At 36.8% G+C, this 16,093-nt stretch overlaps 1 long non-coding RNA gene across 2 annotated transcripts; it reads left to right on the top strand.

The window, feature by feature from the left end:
* The first annotated feature begins 12,474 nt into the window (after positions 1 to 12,474).
* Positions 12,475 to 13,473, top strand: LOC136066773 (uncharacterized). Of its 2 annotated transcripts, none has more exons than XR_010628268.1 (2): positions 12,475 to 12,543; positions 13,011 to 13,473. It is a non-coding gene; the product is annotated as an uncharacterized LOC136066773 (long non-coding RNA). The 2 variants fall into 2 exon arrangements; XR_010628269.1 differs by having other exon boundaries at positions 13,006 to 13,473.
* The last annotated feature ends 2,620 nt before the right edge of the window (positions 13,474 to 16,093 follow it).

Genomic DNA, 16,093 nt, shown 5'->3' with positions numbered 1-16,093 from the left:
TGGGTAGTTCAAGGTATTTTTAATACTTCAAGAAACAAGTTTTCTAGGTCAAGTGTTGAATTCATTAAGTCTGTCCAACAAAAACAAGCTGAAGTGCAAAATCATTAAAGCTCGACACCTGCTCGATAGTTCCTCGACACCTGCTATCTGTCGAGATTTATAAATCAGATTTTTTGATCTGATTTCTTGGGATCCGTGAATGTGTCTTTAGGTCTTCTTTTCTCCTAACCCTAGACATATAAAAGGATTATTTTAAGAGCCGTCAAATTGTACACAAGTTGAAAAGGCATTGAGCAAACTCTGTTCAAGCAATTTGTACACAAGTTGCTGTGTATTTGCACCAAAGGGTTTTGTGACCAAGCATCTTCCTGATCTTCATCGTGTAGGATGAACTGAAGAACTTTGCATTCAATCTCTCCTTCTAAGTTGGTGTTTGAAGTCGCGTATTGGGATCCGCGCATTGGTTAGTCACGTACTTGGGAGCCGTGCATCAAAAGGGGGAACTGTCACTACAGATCAAGTCCAATTGGGTATTGGGGTAAGGGTTCAACTGTAGGTTGGTAAGGTACTTGGGATTCATTTACTTTTAACCACTTGATTTGATAATAGTGGAGTTTCGGGAGTGGTGACCTGAAAATCACCCGGTGGGGTTTTTACTGTTAGGGTTTTCCTCATTCGTAAACAAATCACTGTGTCATTTAATTTCCGCTGCATATTTAGTTGTTTGGTGATTTGTTTGTGCTTCCACGCAATTTCATAATAAATTGATTAATTGATAACTTGGCTAATTAATTAATTGGCTTAATCACAAGGGTTCATTCAGTTTGTGGCTTATCAAGTGGTATCAGAGCAAGCACACTCTGGTTAGGTTTTAATCTTTGCTGTGCTTGATCAATTGACCCCTGTTTGTCATGGATAGAGGACAGTCATTAATTATACCTCATTTATTTGATGGGACTAACTATGCATACTGGAAAGTACGCATGAGAGCTTTTTTGTAGTTCTTAGATGAAAATGTGTGGCAAGCTGTAGAGATTGGCTGGACTTAGCCAAAGGAAGTGCCGGCCGATTGGGATGAAGCCAAGATCAAGGCGGCAAACTTCAACAGCAGGGCATTGAATGCGTTGTTCAGTGTGGTCACCAATGAGGAGTTCAAGAAGATATCCTCAATAGAAACTACTAAGGAGGCATGGACCATCCTCCAGACAACCTATGAGGGCACAAAGGCTATCAAGGATTCAAAACTTCAAAGGCTCACAACAAGCTATGAAGAAATAAAGATAGAGGAGGATGGGTCGTTCGATGAGTTCTATGCCAAGCTTAAGGACATAGTGAACTCAGCCTTCAATCTTGGAGAAACCATCCCTGAACCCAAGATTGTAAGGAAGGTACTCAGATCTCTACCCGAGAGATTCCATGTGAAGATTACTGCTATAGAGGAATCAAAGGATGTTGACAAAATTCCTTTAACTAAGCTGGTTGGAAACTTGCAGACCTACGAGACAGGATTATCTAGGATTGGCAAGTCGGGTAAAGGCAAGAGCATGGCCTTGAAGGCAAAAAGCAGTGATACAGATGAGTCTTCCGATGATGAAGATTCCAGTCCTACATTACAAGGCAGTTCAAGAAGTTTATGAAGAATGCCAATGGGAGGAGCTTCGATAAGGACCGCAAATAATCCAATTCTTTCTAGTCTAAGGTGCAAGACAGAGGGAAAAAGGATGCTAAGGAAGGCGGTTAGTACACTGTTCCTACCAAACCAAAGTGTTTTGGATGTCATGGATTCGATCACATGAAGCATGAATACCCGACATATCTCAAGAGCATTGGGAAGAGTAAGGCACTTGCTGCAACCTTGAGTGACACTAAACCTGAAGATGATTTCGGCAATGAGGATGACGGAATCTTAAATGCCTTCACTGCCACAGTCAATCCTACTGAAGGGATTGTTGAAGAAATGGACAAAAAAGAAAAACTGGTGGAGTCCAAATTCGAGAAGATGGATGATCAAGATGATATCCATTCAGCCTATGAGAAGCTTTACAAGCTCTCTAAGAAGCATGAGAAATTGTATAGGCTGGCCAGCAAGAAGTTCAGTGATGTGGAACTTGATCGTGAAGAGTTGTCCACAAAGTTTGATGAGGCGAATCAAACTATTGGATCATTGAGGTTTGAGAACAATTTCTTGACTGAGAAAACCAAGAAGCTCGAAGCGGAGCTGTTTTAAGTCAGAGCTCAACTAGAGAGGACTTCAAGTGCAAAGCTTGATGAGATGCTTAGCATCTAGAAATCTGCTTCGAATCGAACAGGTTTAGGGTATGGTCTTTCTTCCTCTCATATTGCTTCTACTAGTGCTACTGTTTTTGTTTCTCCTACTAATAATACTGATATTGAGAACACTGATAATAAAACTAAATTAGCTAGTGAGAACTTAGACAAGGGTAAATCTATCTTAGGAGCACCCCCTAAACTGGATAAGAAAGATGTTAAAAACCCTAGGGCTAAGAAGGCTAACTCTCAAAAGCCTAAACAAAAGAAGCAGCATCTCTGTCATCATTGTGGAGCTGCCGGTCATACTCGACCAAATTGCTATAAGTGGCTAGCTACTCAACAGAGCAATGGCATGATAGCATCTGGAAGCCAAAATCAGCTTCAATCCTCTCTGGCTCCTCTTGGAGATCTTCTTAAAGCCCTCATGTTCCTTTCGAACTTGAACGGTTTCAATTCTTCCCCCTCACAGCCGATTCAAGGGTTCAATCAAAGGAAAGGCTCTTCCAGGGTGTGGAAGAAAAAAGACTTTAAGTGATTTTATCACTTTCTTCTATCTTTTTGTTTTTCTTGTTTGTTGCATTGCTTGTGTGTTTTGCATTTATCTTTGAGTCAGTCTAGTTTTATGCTTTGCTTTGTTTAACATGTTTTTGTGTGTTTACTTTCAGTTTTTTTTTTTTTTTTTGATATAAAAATTTAAAAAAAAAATTGAAAAATTAGAAAAATACAAAAACAGTGTGTGTTTTGTGTACTTTGGTACTTGTGTACCTTGGATGGCCATTGAAACAAAGTTTCTAAACTTTATATCTTGTGTAGCTTAGATGAGCATCTCTATGCACAACTAAGCAAATAAGCTCTGTGGCTCTTGTTTGTAATGAGTAAGATTAAGTTATATCTTAAACTTAACACTCATATCACTCTTTTTCATGGGTAGGACTAGAAAATCCTAAAAGAAAGGCATAAATAACCATCTCACCACTGTTGTCCGCCAATCATAATATGACACCTGTATGCTTCGGCATAGCAAAAGTGCAGTGTCAAAGACATTCATATGCTTCAGTATAGTAAAAGTGCGATGTCAAATACTTAACATCTTGGGTATTTCTTTTCTCTCTTTTTATGCCCATGCATGATATGCTAAAAATAAAAGAAAATATGCAAAGAAAAATAAAAAGCAAAAAGATCAAAATGCTTTAAATATGATTGCAAGCGTGTTTTCTAAGAGATGTGGGAGTTATAGGATGTACCTCGAAGGTGATAGTCTCCATCAAACAGTTATGATTGTGTGTGAATTAAAGTTATTTTCTCATATCTCAAATCGTCATAACATGTATACACATATGCAATCTTGCAATGTTTTTCACACACAACACACAATATTCTTTACTACTATTGATACATGTACAGGTACAATGTGATTTGGCCATCACAAGTGTTTACATGTGCTACTGTATGCTCACTAAACTGTCTTGACTTGTTTTTGAAAAATAAAATTGGTTAGACTTGTTTAGTGTGTGTGTGTGTTTCTAAGGATCCATGTGCTTAAATGTTTTGTTGAGAGATGATTTTGAGAGATTAATATGTTGATTGGATCATTGGTTGAGGTGTATGTTAGATTCCATTCATGTCTATGTTTTTCACTTCTCGAAAAAATGCTTTTAACTGCTAGCTCGACACCTCCTCGATACCTTCTTATCTGTCGAGCTTCTCAAGCCTTTTTCTTATCGCAATCTCGATACCTCTTCGACACTTGATGGATCGATCGAGAAAGTTTCTGTCTCCTCGATACCTTCTCGATACCTTGTCAATTAATCGAGCTTCTGTTCTTTGAAAGTGGTTCTTGTTCCTTGATACCTCTCGACACCTTCAGTTGTCGAAGGCTTTTTCCTCGACACCTACCTCGACAGCTTCCTCGATACCCCTCGACACCTCAGTTGTCGAGATTTATTGAAGCTCCTATATAAGCTGCTGTCGCGATCTGAACTTCATTTTCTCAATCTCTCTCGACCTATCAGTGGCTGTTCATCTCCCTAACCTCTTTTTCTCACTCAAAATCTTCAACCCACGTGATTTTTGGCCATTCCTTGCTTCAAATCACTTGGTAAGATCTCTTTTTCCTTCTTTATTCATGCATTTCATGTTTTGAATCTTAGGTTTTGGGTTTTTAAAAAATTTTGAGGTTTTTCAAAATTAATGAGTTTTTCTTGAAATTTTGGATTAGGTTTTCACTTAAATGTGTTCAAAATGTCATACATTGCATTACATATGCATTAGAATGGTATTTTCATGCATTTAGATGTATGTTCTATGCTTGTGTGCTAGTAAGATTGGATTGGGCTGAGCCCATGATGCTTTTTACTTTGCATGTCACATGTTCATGTATTCCCCATGCATACGTACTCATTGTTCAATATATTTGATATATATGAACTGTTTTGGGACTTTTCTGATTGTCTGTTTCTCTATCTCTTTCTCATTCTGTTTACGTTAGTAGTGTCTATGGCACCTAAGCGTAAATCCACTCCTGCTCGGAACTATCTGCGTTCTGGAGCTTCTTCATCTTCTGATTCTGCTCCTCTTAATCTTCGGTTCCATGATGGTGATGCCCATAAGGCATTTTCAGAGAACTTTTCTAGACAAGGTGTTCATTCGGAACACCAAGTCATTTTGGCGGACTTCGCCGACACTGACCTTCCCTCTATCATTCACAGTAAGGGATGGGAGTCACTGTGTGACGTCCTGGTCACATGTCCTCTCGTGCTTATTCAAGAGTTTTACTCTAACATGCACAGGATCGATCATTCAGTACCTCTCTTTTTCACTCGCGTCTGAGGTACGCGCATCCCTGTCACACCGCAGCTAGTTGTGGATGTGCTTAGGATTCCTAAGATAGAGTTTCCTGACTATCCTTGAGCGTCTGAGGACTGTGTCCAAAGATGAGCTCATTTCTGCTTTTTATGAGCGCCCCGCTGATTGGGGTGAACATCAGTATACATCATGTAGACCTTTTGCTAAAGGTCCTAGATTCTAAAACATGGTGATGACTTTTGTACTCCATCCACTCTCTCACTACAACTTCATCACAGAGCCTCGTGCTCGATTTTTGTTATCTCTTCTTGAGCATCTTTCTATAGATTTTCCTTCTCATTTCATTCTTTCTATCATTGATGTTCATTTAGATTCAGCGTCCCGTGATAAGCTCATCTTTCCTTCCGCTATCACTAGGATCTTACGCCATTTTTCCATCCCTTTTCCTATGTCCGACCACTTCACACACATTTGTGCCATAGATGCCGCTACCGTCAAACGTAGTGAGGCTCAGTTTAGGTCCAGACAAATGGATTTCACTCCTCCCTCCTGTTCAGCTCTATCCAGATCTGCTCCATCTACATCTGCTCCTTCTTCCTCTATGGGCGATGTATCTCTTAGAGACATCATGGCGCAACTGCAGCACATGGATGCTCACCTCGATACACTCCCCACTGAGTTGTATCAGGTGAATGTTCGTGTTGGTTGTATTGCATGACGGCAGGCGACCATGGGTGGTTTTGCTTCTAAGGCTACTCCTTAACCACCTCCTCCAGCAACTTCTGACTCTGAGGTTGATGATGATGATGGTGATGACGATGAGGCTTCGGATGATGATGATGGAGATGCTAGCTCTACTGATGAGATGTCTACATGACACTCTACCCTTTGTCACTCTTGACAAAATGGGGGAATAGTTTTGGGTTATGAGAGTAGTCATCTTAGGGGAAGTGTTGATATTTGAGGGATGTAGTGAGGCTTTGATTTATCTTTTTCTTTTCTATCTTTTAGTTACATTGATCTTGTATATTTTCTCTTTATACACATGATTCATTATACTTGTATGCAATCTATTATTTCTGTTTCACACAAGATGCCTTAATGAGTTTTGTGTAAAGTGTTTCAGAAATACGAATTGTCAAAGTCTACTTGCCATAAACTCTTTTCTTGCAAAGTTTTTCAAGAGTTTGTGATAGGATAGATTTTATTATATTCAACAAGTGAATATGAGTTGAGTGATTTATGACTTTTCTCATATGTTCATTTGTTTGTTGGTGGTTTTGTCACGGATTGCCAAAGGGGGAGATTGTTAGGACATATGTGTTTTCACTTGTTAAGAACATATGTCATTTATTTATATAAATTGGCTAATCCTTTGACAAAATGCACTCTACTTGTAATTGGGTAGTTCTAGGTGTTTTTAAAACTTCAAGAAACAAGGTTTCAAGATCAAATGTTGAAGTCATCAAGTCTGTCCAAGAAAAACAAGCTAAAGTGCAAAATCATTAAAACTCGACACCTGCTCGATAGCTCCTTGACACCTGTTATCTGTCGAGATTTATAAAATCAGATTTTCTAATCTGATTTCTTGGGATCCATGAATATGTCTTTGGGCCTTCTTTTCTCATAACCCTAAACATATAAAAGGATTATTTTAAGAGCCGTCAAATTGTACACAAGTTGAAAAAGCATTGAGCAAACTCTGTTCAAGCAATTTGTGATTAAAGACGAAGTTCTTAACCTAATTCATCTTCTCTGAAGAAGTTGCTGTGTATTTGTACCAAAGGGTTTTGTGGCCAAGCATCTTCTTGATCTTCATCGTATAGGATGAATTGAAGAATTTTGTAGCCAACCTCTCCCTCTAAGTTAGTGTCTGAAGTCGCATACTGGGATCCACGTATTGGTTAGTCATGTACTTGGGAGCCGTGCATCAAAAGGGAGAACTGTCACTACAGATCAAGTCCAATTGGGTATTAGGGTAAGGGTTCAACTGTAGGTTGGTAAGGTACTTGGGATTCCTTTACTTGTAACTGCTTGATTTGATAATAGTGGAGTTTCGAGAGTGGTGACCTGAAAATCACCCGGTGGGGTTTTTGCTGTTAGTGTTTTACCCATTCGTAAATAGATCACCATGTCATTTAACTTCCGTTGCATATTTAGTTGTTTGGTGATTTGTTTGTGCTTCCACACAATTGCATGATAAATTGATTAATTGATAACTTGGCTAGTTAATTAATTGGTTTAATCACAAGGGTCATTCAGTTTGTGGCCTATCAGAAAGGTTTATCCTAACATAAGAAGGTCGTCCCTCGTAGGAAGATCGTCGATGGGCATGAGGGTCGTCCATCAGGAAAGTTCCTAGACGACCCCGAGCACTTAGGAAATTTCTAGAAATGGGTTTATTTACAAAAGCTTGTAAATCGAACCATGTGCTACTATTTTGAAACATGAGCAAGATCCTTGTTCATCACTATAATGTTCTATTAAGTACTTAACTTCCAACGACAGATGTAGAAAATAAGATTTAACATTCTAACTTCTGTAGCAGTTGTGAAGGTTAAGTCTGAACCTTCTAACTTCCACAAATATAGGGGAAGTTAAAAAACAAGTAACCACTCCAAAGCTCATTATATAAGGACTCATCCACATCAAATGGAAGTAAGTTTTCACTACTCCTAAAGTTGGAATTCTAAAGTTCCAGAGAAAAAACTAACTTAAGCATCGGAGGGTTCTTGGCTGGTTCATCTCGGTCACCTTTGATCTTGTGTCTTTTTCTTTTCAGACCTTTCAAGCAATCACTAGCCCATTGAAGCCCGGAGCATTCAGGTTACTGATTTTCTTTGCATCATCATTAGATATTTGTTAAAAATGATTATTGGATTAATTAGCAAATAACACAAAAGCTTATAGTAGATTCTAGTTAACTCAACTGGTAAAGTCTCTTATGGTTGAATAAGAGATCGGGGTTCAATCCTCGCCTACACCAAAAAACTTATTAGTGTCTTGGTCTGATGACAAAAAGCTATTATCAAGAGTGGACGCCATAGGTTGAAACTCTCTTAATAAAATATATATATATATATATATATAAGCTATAAAAAGAGAATAACTGAAAAACTAACCGCCTAAAACTAACTAACAATCATACGTGCAGGCTAATATCAAAATTAACACAGCTAGTATATTACATGTTGTTTTAGTCAACATGGAACAAAACTATAGTAGTTTTTCTTCTTCTTTTAATCTGCGGTTGCTCTTGTCTTCTTTGAATGCTTCATTGAGTTTGATGATCTCTTTCTTCTTCTTATCTCTGCTTTGATACTCCCCCTCAAGAGGAACTGCTTTATGTATATTAACCATTACCATTTTGCAAACTAGATTTGAGAATTAATTGAAATTCAATGCCTTATTTAGCAAATCTGCAATTTGACATTGGATTTTGACATGACTCAACTTAATAACATTTTCCTATAGTTTGTCCCTAACTACATAACAATCAATCTCAATATGTTTTGTTCTTCAATGAAATATTGGGTTCGAGCCAGTGGTGGAGCCAAAAATTTGTCTTTGAAGGGGCCAAGTTTAAAAGGAGATCATAAATTTTTAACCTGTATATACTATATTTATATTATGTACAATGAAAAATGCTATATTCATAACAAATTTTTGGTGATAGATTGTTACTGGTTGTAATCTAAAACCACCACTAAAATGATTTTTTTACCCACCAATAACAAAAAAAAATAACAATTCACCACCTAAAATTTAATTTGAAAATATTGTTGAAATGTTGTGGACATGGTATTTTTCTATGTACAATAATCTAAAATAGAATTATAAATAAATTTCTATGTCATTGAATACATAAAAAATAAAATAAAATAAAAACATATAATCAAAAAAGTGAATAACTAATCATATATTTTTGTCAAATTTATAATAATATATTATATTTATATGCTATATAATATAGTATATTTATCATTTGCCATTAAAAAAAAAAGAAAGAGAAATGCTATGTTCATAATATTTTGACAACATATTTACCTTAAATCTCAAGTGACAAGTTATTATTGTTGTTATTGGTAGGTAAAAAATTAATTTCAATTGTGAATTTAAATTAGAACTAGTAAACAATTTGAACCAATATCAACTTACTAACTATAATCTATTGTGAAGATATTTTAACATAGCACTTCTTAAAAATATAAAGAATAATAGAACAAGAGAATGAAAGCCAATAAGCCACGTACCTACCCGGGAGTAACTGAGATCACCTTTCCCTTTTGAAGTGTACAGTTTTAAAACTATACATGTGTGGTCCTCTTGCATTAGAGCAAGTAGTAAAATATTTTTGGACTTAGAAATCCGTGAAGCACTAAAAGGCTTTAGAAAAAAAAAAAAGCTAGACGAAAAGAAGAAATAGTTTCCTACTCCTAATATTTTCCTAGAACACAGATTTGAGACAAGAAACTGTCAAGCTCGTTACATTCCTATAAATTCAAAAAAAAAAAAAAATTGGAGGGGCCGTGGCTCCCTTCAGCCACAACATAGCTCCGCCACTAGTTCGAGCAAATGTGTAAAGCTATTTGGCTATCACAAAATAGTAATGCGCCTCTAATGTGATCTATGCCAATGTCTCTAAGAAAGTACAAATTCCATACTATTTCACATGTGGCTATGTAACACCCCAAGCATTTTTTTTCTTAAGCAAATTTTAGATGTGAATAATATTTCAAATGAATTTTATTTTTCTTTAAGGTGGTTAATTATAATTGTAGAGGTCTTATGAATATCTAAAGCATATAATGGCATTTTTGTAATTTGTGGTAATGAGCTTAGTAAAAATTAAGGAAGTGTTGAAATCTAAGGGTAGAGTGGTAAATGTCTCCTCAAGATATTTGTAGTTAATGGTCCACAATCAGCACAGCTCCCTCCTTGGATCAACACGTTCTCTCCCTCTGCTTGTGTTCTTCTCTAGCTTCTTCTTCTCTTCTTGTTTTCTCCACCCCATGGCCGACCCATTGCAAGCTTCCTCTACTCACCACCACCCATTACCACCACTTAAAGCAACCTAAACCACAATAGCACCACTCCATTTTAATGGAGGCAGCAAGTGTTCTCCTTGAGTTGCTGAAACAGTGGTGTAAAAGTGAAATTTTCTTGATCCACTTCCTTATTGTTTTGGTTATGGTCTTAAGCTTATGTAGAATCGATCTCTTGGGTGGGGATAATATTTTGATATGGGTTGTGTGAGATGTTTCTTTTAGTTTTGTACGATTTATGGTTTTGTATGAGTTTTGCTAAACTTTGTTTTGTGGTCGCTTGTTGTGTTAATTTCTTAAAATTCTGGTGTTTATGTATAGTACCAATGCTAAAATGGTTTGTTGAGGATGAACATATGATATTTCTTGAAAGGGGATACGAAGTTTGGTGTTCAAAAAGACCATTTGGCCGTACTTAATTTGTTTTCTATAGAAACTCTGCACACATTGTAGTTAAAAGTTCATAATAACCACCATAGATTAAAGGCGAAAAGCACATTTTAGTCCCTACATTTTTAGGCGATTTCTATTTTAGTCCCTAAATTTTATTTTTACCGCTTTTAGTCCCTATCCTGAAAAACGGTTCCGTTTTGGTCCTTGCCGTTACATCAGAAACGGATATTGCTGACGTGACAAACGGCGATAATAAATAATATTTGTTTAATGTCCACGTGGCCTAATTAATAATAAAAAAATATTTTTTGACATTAAAAAATGCCACGTCAGCATATAAATTAAAAAAAATAATTTATTAATTTTAACTAAATAAAAAAAAATTAAAAACAGAATAAAAATTAAAAATTTTATGAATTGAGATCTAAGTGTGTATTGATCAAGAACAACAAGAACACAAACTTAAACCCAATTACATAAACCCAGAAATTAAAAAAAAAAAAAAAAAAAAAACATGAGATCCCTGCTATAAAAGGCAAGGTGTTCTCCGCGCCGATTGATCGGCTACCACGCTGCGAACTGCTCTCATTTCTCTCTCTCTCTCTTTCTCTGATTCTGTAAATACAAAATCCCCTAATTTTCACAAACCCTAGGGTTTCCCTATTTTCGTATATGAGATATCAATCGAAACGATGCCGTTTTGAGCGCAGACCACAGTGAAAGATAGAGAGAGAGAGAGAGAGAGAGGGGTTGATCGGAGAGAAAGGAAGGGTGGGGGCAAAGATGTATAGGGAGAGAGGGGTCGGAGGTTCGAGGTCGGAGGTCGGAGTCGGAGTCGGAGTCGGGCCCCAGCTCGATCGGAAGCAATGGATCAACGAGGTACTCGATAAGCAGCTCGAGCGATCCTCGCCGTCCACCTCCAGACCTTCGTTGATCAACGGCAAGGATAAGTCCGTGTTCTTTGTTTTGATTGTTGGGTTTATGTTTGTGTTCTTGCTGGAGATCAGTTTGTGTTTGGTTTAAGTTGATTTTGTGTTGGTTTCTCGGAAAAATGAGAAAATCTGGGTTTGAGTTGTGATTTTGTATATCTGGGTTTTGTGGTTTGAGAAAATCTGAGTTTTTTGGTTTGAAAAAATCTAAGAAGATCTGCTGTTGGTTTTGTGTTTGTGTTCTTGCTGGATATCGATTTGTGTTTGTGTTTGTGTTCTTACATTTGGTTGACAAGAGAGGGCAAGAAAATGTGAGAAAATTTAGACTCTAAAATCTGGGTTTGTGTTCCTTAGTGTTCTTTGGGAAGAACTTATTTTTTTTGGATTTTAGCTGAACAGAGTGAGAAAGAAATGGCCGAAGCTGATGGGTGTTTTTTTTTCTTTTTTTTTTTTTTTTTTTGAAACTGTGTTTTTTCTTTCTTTGTTCTTGGATCTGGAATTATGTTCATTTTGATATTCTTCAAGGTATACTTTGATCTTAGGGTTTGGTTTTTTTTTTTTTTTAAATTTCTGGGTTTATGTAATTTCTTGTTGTTCTTGTTCAATCAAACTTAGATCTCAATTCATAAAATTTTTAATTTTTTATTCTGTTTTTAATTTTTTTTATTTAGTTAAAATTAATAAATTATTTTTTTTAATTTATATGCTGACGTGGCATTTTTTAATGTCAAAAAATATTTTTTTATTATTAATTAGGCCACGTGGACATTAAACAAATATTATTTATTATCGCCGTTTGTCACGTCAGCAATATCCGTTTCTGATGTAACGGCAAGGACCAAAACGGAACCGTTTTTCAGGATAGGGACTAAAAGCGGTAAAAATAAAATTTAGGGACTAAAATAGAAATCGCCTAAAAATGTAGGGACTAAAATGTGCTTTTCGCCTAGATTAAATCTAGAAGCCAAAGATGGCTGTAATGAAAGCTAAACACATACCTTTACCTGGATCAANTAGGCTTGATACTTGTGTTTCTAGGTTCTAAAGTACTTGGTGATAGAACTAGTAACTTGATTGGTTGAAGGAGGTGCCCGATTGAGGTAAATTTGGAATGGACTACTGAGATAAGTAGATTTTTAATGGAATTTTGGAAAATAATCGTGTTTTATAAATGTTGTTTTTGGGTCATATACATTTTGGAAAATTAAATATGGATATATGTTTTCTTAAAAGTATTGTGTTGTGACCCTATTATACATTATTACATATCAAAAGAGCATCATATTTGGTATTGCATTTGGGGAAATGCATGAATTATTCATATGGAAAAATGAGCATCTTTTATTTAATCTTAATAAGAAAATCTTGGATTTTATGGTGTATACCTTACAAACTTTATAGAAGTTAGATTATTTAAGGTTTTTTGAAACTACCTGGATGTGAACTATGTGTTTCAAAGTAATGTAACCTATGAGTTTATGTTGTTTTAACACCATGCCATGTGTGATTTTCCGGTGATCACCTGATTTGGTTATCGTGGTCTTTGTGACAACGGAATCAAGTTTAGGTCAGTGCCCTTTCACTTTGGATGACGCGTTCTTCCCTGCTGTCCATGAAGGGAAGAGGATTCCTTGATTGTGGGTGGGTGAGACTGTTGTCCATGGGGCCAAGAGACCACATGCAAGAGAGGTCCTATTTGACGTGCTCTCTCTGCTGCCCATAGGGGGAGAGAAAAACCTTGAGGGTATAGGTGAGACTACTGTCCGTGGGGCCAAGAGTTTGCATACCAGAGATGACAATATCATGCCAGTTGTGAATGGGTGGATCCCTTGACCGGTCTAAGTGGTAATGTGGTATATTTGTAATAATTTACCTTATGTTAGATATTATGGCTTTGGGAATTATAGTGTTGGTGCTCACAGATTATAGTATATAGTTTTAAGGTATTTACTTTGAGAAACTTTGTGTTTCATTATTAAATCATTCTTGTCATATTATTATTATTAAAGATGAAACTTACATTTCCTCCACCCCCATTAATTATGTTACTTACTATGTCTTAGCTCATCCCATTCTCCAACAGTTTTTCAAATAAATTTGCTATACCTCGGGCATGGAGCTTGTTTTATTGGTGGTGATTGGAGCATTATGCTAATTGAGAGATTTATGCTATGATTGGTTGGTGACTCGACTTTCTAAATTTATCGAGGCCATACCTAATGCTACTGGAGATTGAGTTCTTAAGGTTTGTTAGCCTTGAGTGGGGTAGGCCTAGATTTTTGTTGAGGTTGTGTACCTTAGAGAAGATCATGATTTTGTGTTTATTTTATTTGGAGCGTTGAATTGTTAAGTACATTTGGAGACACATGATGTGTAGTTTGTATTGCTTGTAAATGTGTCATAGAGCTCTAACTTGTATTGTGGAGAGATCAAATATTTATTTACTTTATCAAATGGAAAGAAAAAAAAAATCCATACAGTCTCTCGAAGGCCTGATTTCTCATGCTTTGGACCCTTTTGGGTTTGGGGCGTGACAGATAATGTGGAGTGTTGTCATGGCTTCATGGCAAAGATGAATGTTGACACAGCTTTGATGCAAATGAAGTGTTGACGTGGCTTCATGGCAAAGATGAATATTGGCATGGCTTCAATGTAAATAAAGTGTCGAGGCAGCTTTATGGTAAAAGAAGAGTACTGGTGCGGCTTCATTACAAAGGCAAATGATGTTGAGACTTCATAGTAGATGCAAGTGCAAATATTAATTCAGTAGACAAAGTAATGGTGATGCTTCAATGCAAATGCAAGTGTTGGTGCAGCTTCATGACAAAGATAAGTGGTGACACAATTTCAATGCAAAGAAAAACGTGGATGCAACTTCATTGTGAAGGCAAGTGTTAATATGGCTTCAGTACAAGGACAAATACTAGTGCGGCTTCATGGTAAATACTCTTGATATGGCTACGTTGCAAAGATTCTTGATGTGGCTACGTTGCAAAGATTCTTGATGTGGCTGGTGCAGCTTAATTGCCAAGACAAAGGCCAGTACAACTTCAAGGTCAAGTACTAGTAATAGCATCATTGTGTCATGAATATCGGTGATAACATTGTTACCTAGATGATTGCCATTATGAGAACGTCAAGGATGGATATCGCTAAGAGATTGTTGTTGCAAGGCAAGAATGTGATAATATGGAGACAAATATCACTATAAGAACATTGTGTTCAATGGAATGTAAAAGCCGCCAAATAAATATGAACATCAGGCTAAGAACGTTGATGTAAAGCTTGACGTTAAAGCCCAAAGAACAAGGAAAGAATGCTACATAACCAAAACAAACAACAACTTAGAAGAAAATCTGATGGCATGTCTTAAAAAAAAAAAAAAAAACAAAAAAAGATGTGAACTACGGAGCATGTGCCTAAGTGATGAAGGAAGACAATTTTGAAGGTAGACTTTGCAAACTCAAATGAACTCAGAATTAAAGAAAACTGCACCGAAAGTTGAAATGAAAGATGACATACAAAATACGGTAGCTCACCAACTACCTCCTGACCCTCAAGTCTAAGCACAGACGCCGCTTTGTCAGAGCTGCTACCATAAAAGAACAAGAAAAGCCAATACAAGACAAATGGTCACCCACAGCCTTCTTTTTCAGATTTGTAAAAAACCTGACATCATTTCACAAAAATGAACCCACAATGATCTTAAATGGACTTCGACCTCCAAAACCCAGAAAATTTAATCTCAACGGAGCTACCATGTGCTTTCACACGCCGCCAAAAGCTTTGTAGATTGCGGCCTACTCCTTCATATTTGTACAAATCCAGACTTCATTTCAAGGAAGTTGCATTACTAGTCGATCCAGAAGGCCCCGATCTGCAAAACCTGAAAATTTCAGATCCAAAATCATTGCCACGTGCCTCTAGGAGCTCTGAGAAATGCTGCCTCAATGAACATGTGCCTCCACGTGCCACCATAAGTACTCACGTGCTCACACGCACCAACATTACTCCCACGTGTCTCCATGATGCCTCACGTGCTAACATGCGCCCCTCTAGCAGTATGATGTCATGATGATGTCATCCTCTACTACCTGGTTTGACCCGGACTGACCTGGAAATTTGACCCGGATCTGAATCGCCTGTAAAAAAGGAAAAAAAGAAAAAGGTTTCAAACAAGTTGGACCTTTGACTTTGACCAAAGAGTCAAAATTTTCAAAATGGACCTATCCCACTTAGTTTTTCAAGTGCATTCTGATTTTGGGATCCGTTTCTTCATTCGAAAATTGCGCACACGTCCGATTTCTAAAAAGTTGACTTTTTCATAAATCTTGACCAAAAGTCAAAGTTTTCAAGAAGGACCTGTCTTGCTCAATTTTTGCATACATTTTGATTTTGGAGTCCGTTTCTTCATTTGAGACTCTAAAATTGCACAAATGGTTCGATTCCAGTATAGTTGACTTTTGAGTTGAAGTTTACCAAAAGTCAAAATTTTCAAGTCAGACTTGTCTTGCTCAGTTTTTCGCGTAAATTCTGACTTTGGAGTCTATTTCTTCATTTGAGAATCCATCTAAAATTGCACAAATGGTTCGATTCCAGGATAGTTGACTTTTGAGTTGAAGTTTACCAAAAGTCAAAATTTTCAAGACA

This window comes from Quercus suber, unplaced genomic scaffold (assembly GCF_002906115.3).
Source record: "Quercus suber isolate HL8 unplaced genomic scaffold, Cork oak 2.0 scaffold_46, whole genome shotgun sequence".
Taxonomy (NCBI): domain Eukaryota; kingdom Viridiplantae; phylum Streptophyta; class Magnoliopsida; order Fagales; family Fagaceae; genus Quercus; species Quercus suber.
Note: the sequence above shows the minus strand (reverse complement) of the source record. Positions and strands in the feature narration are given on the sequence as shown.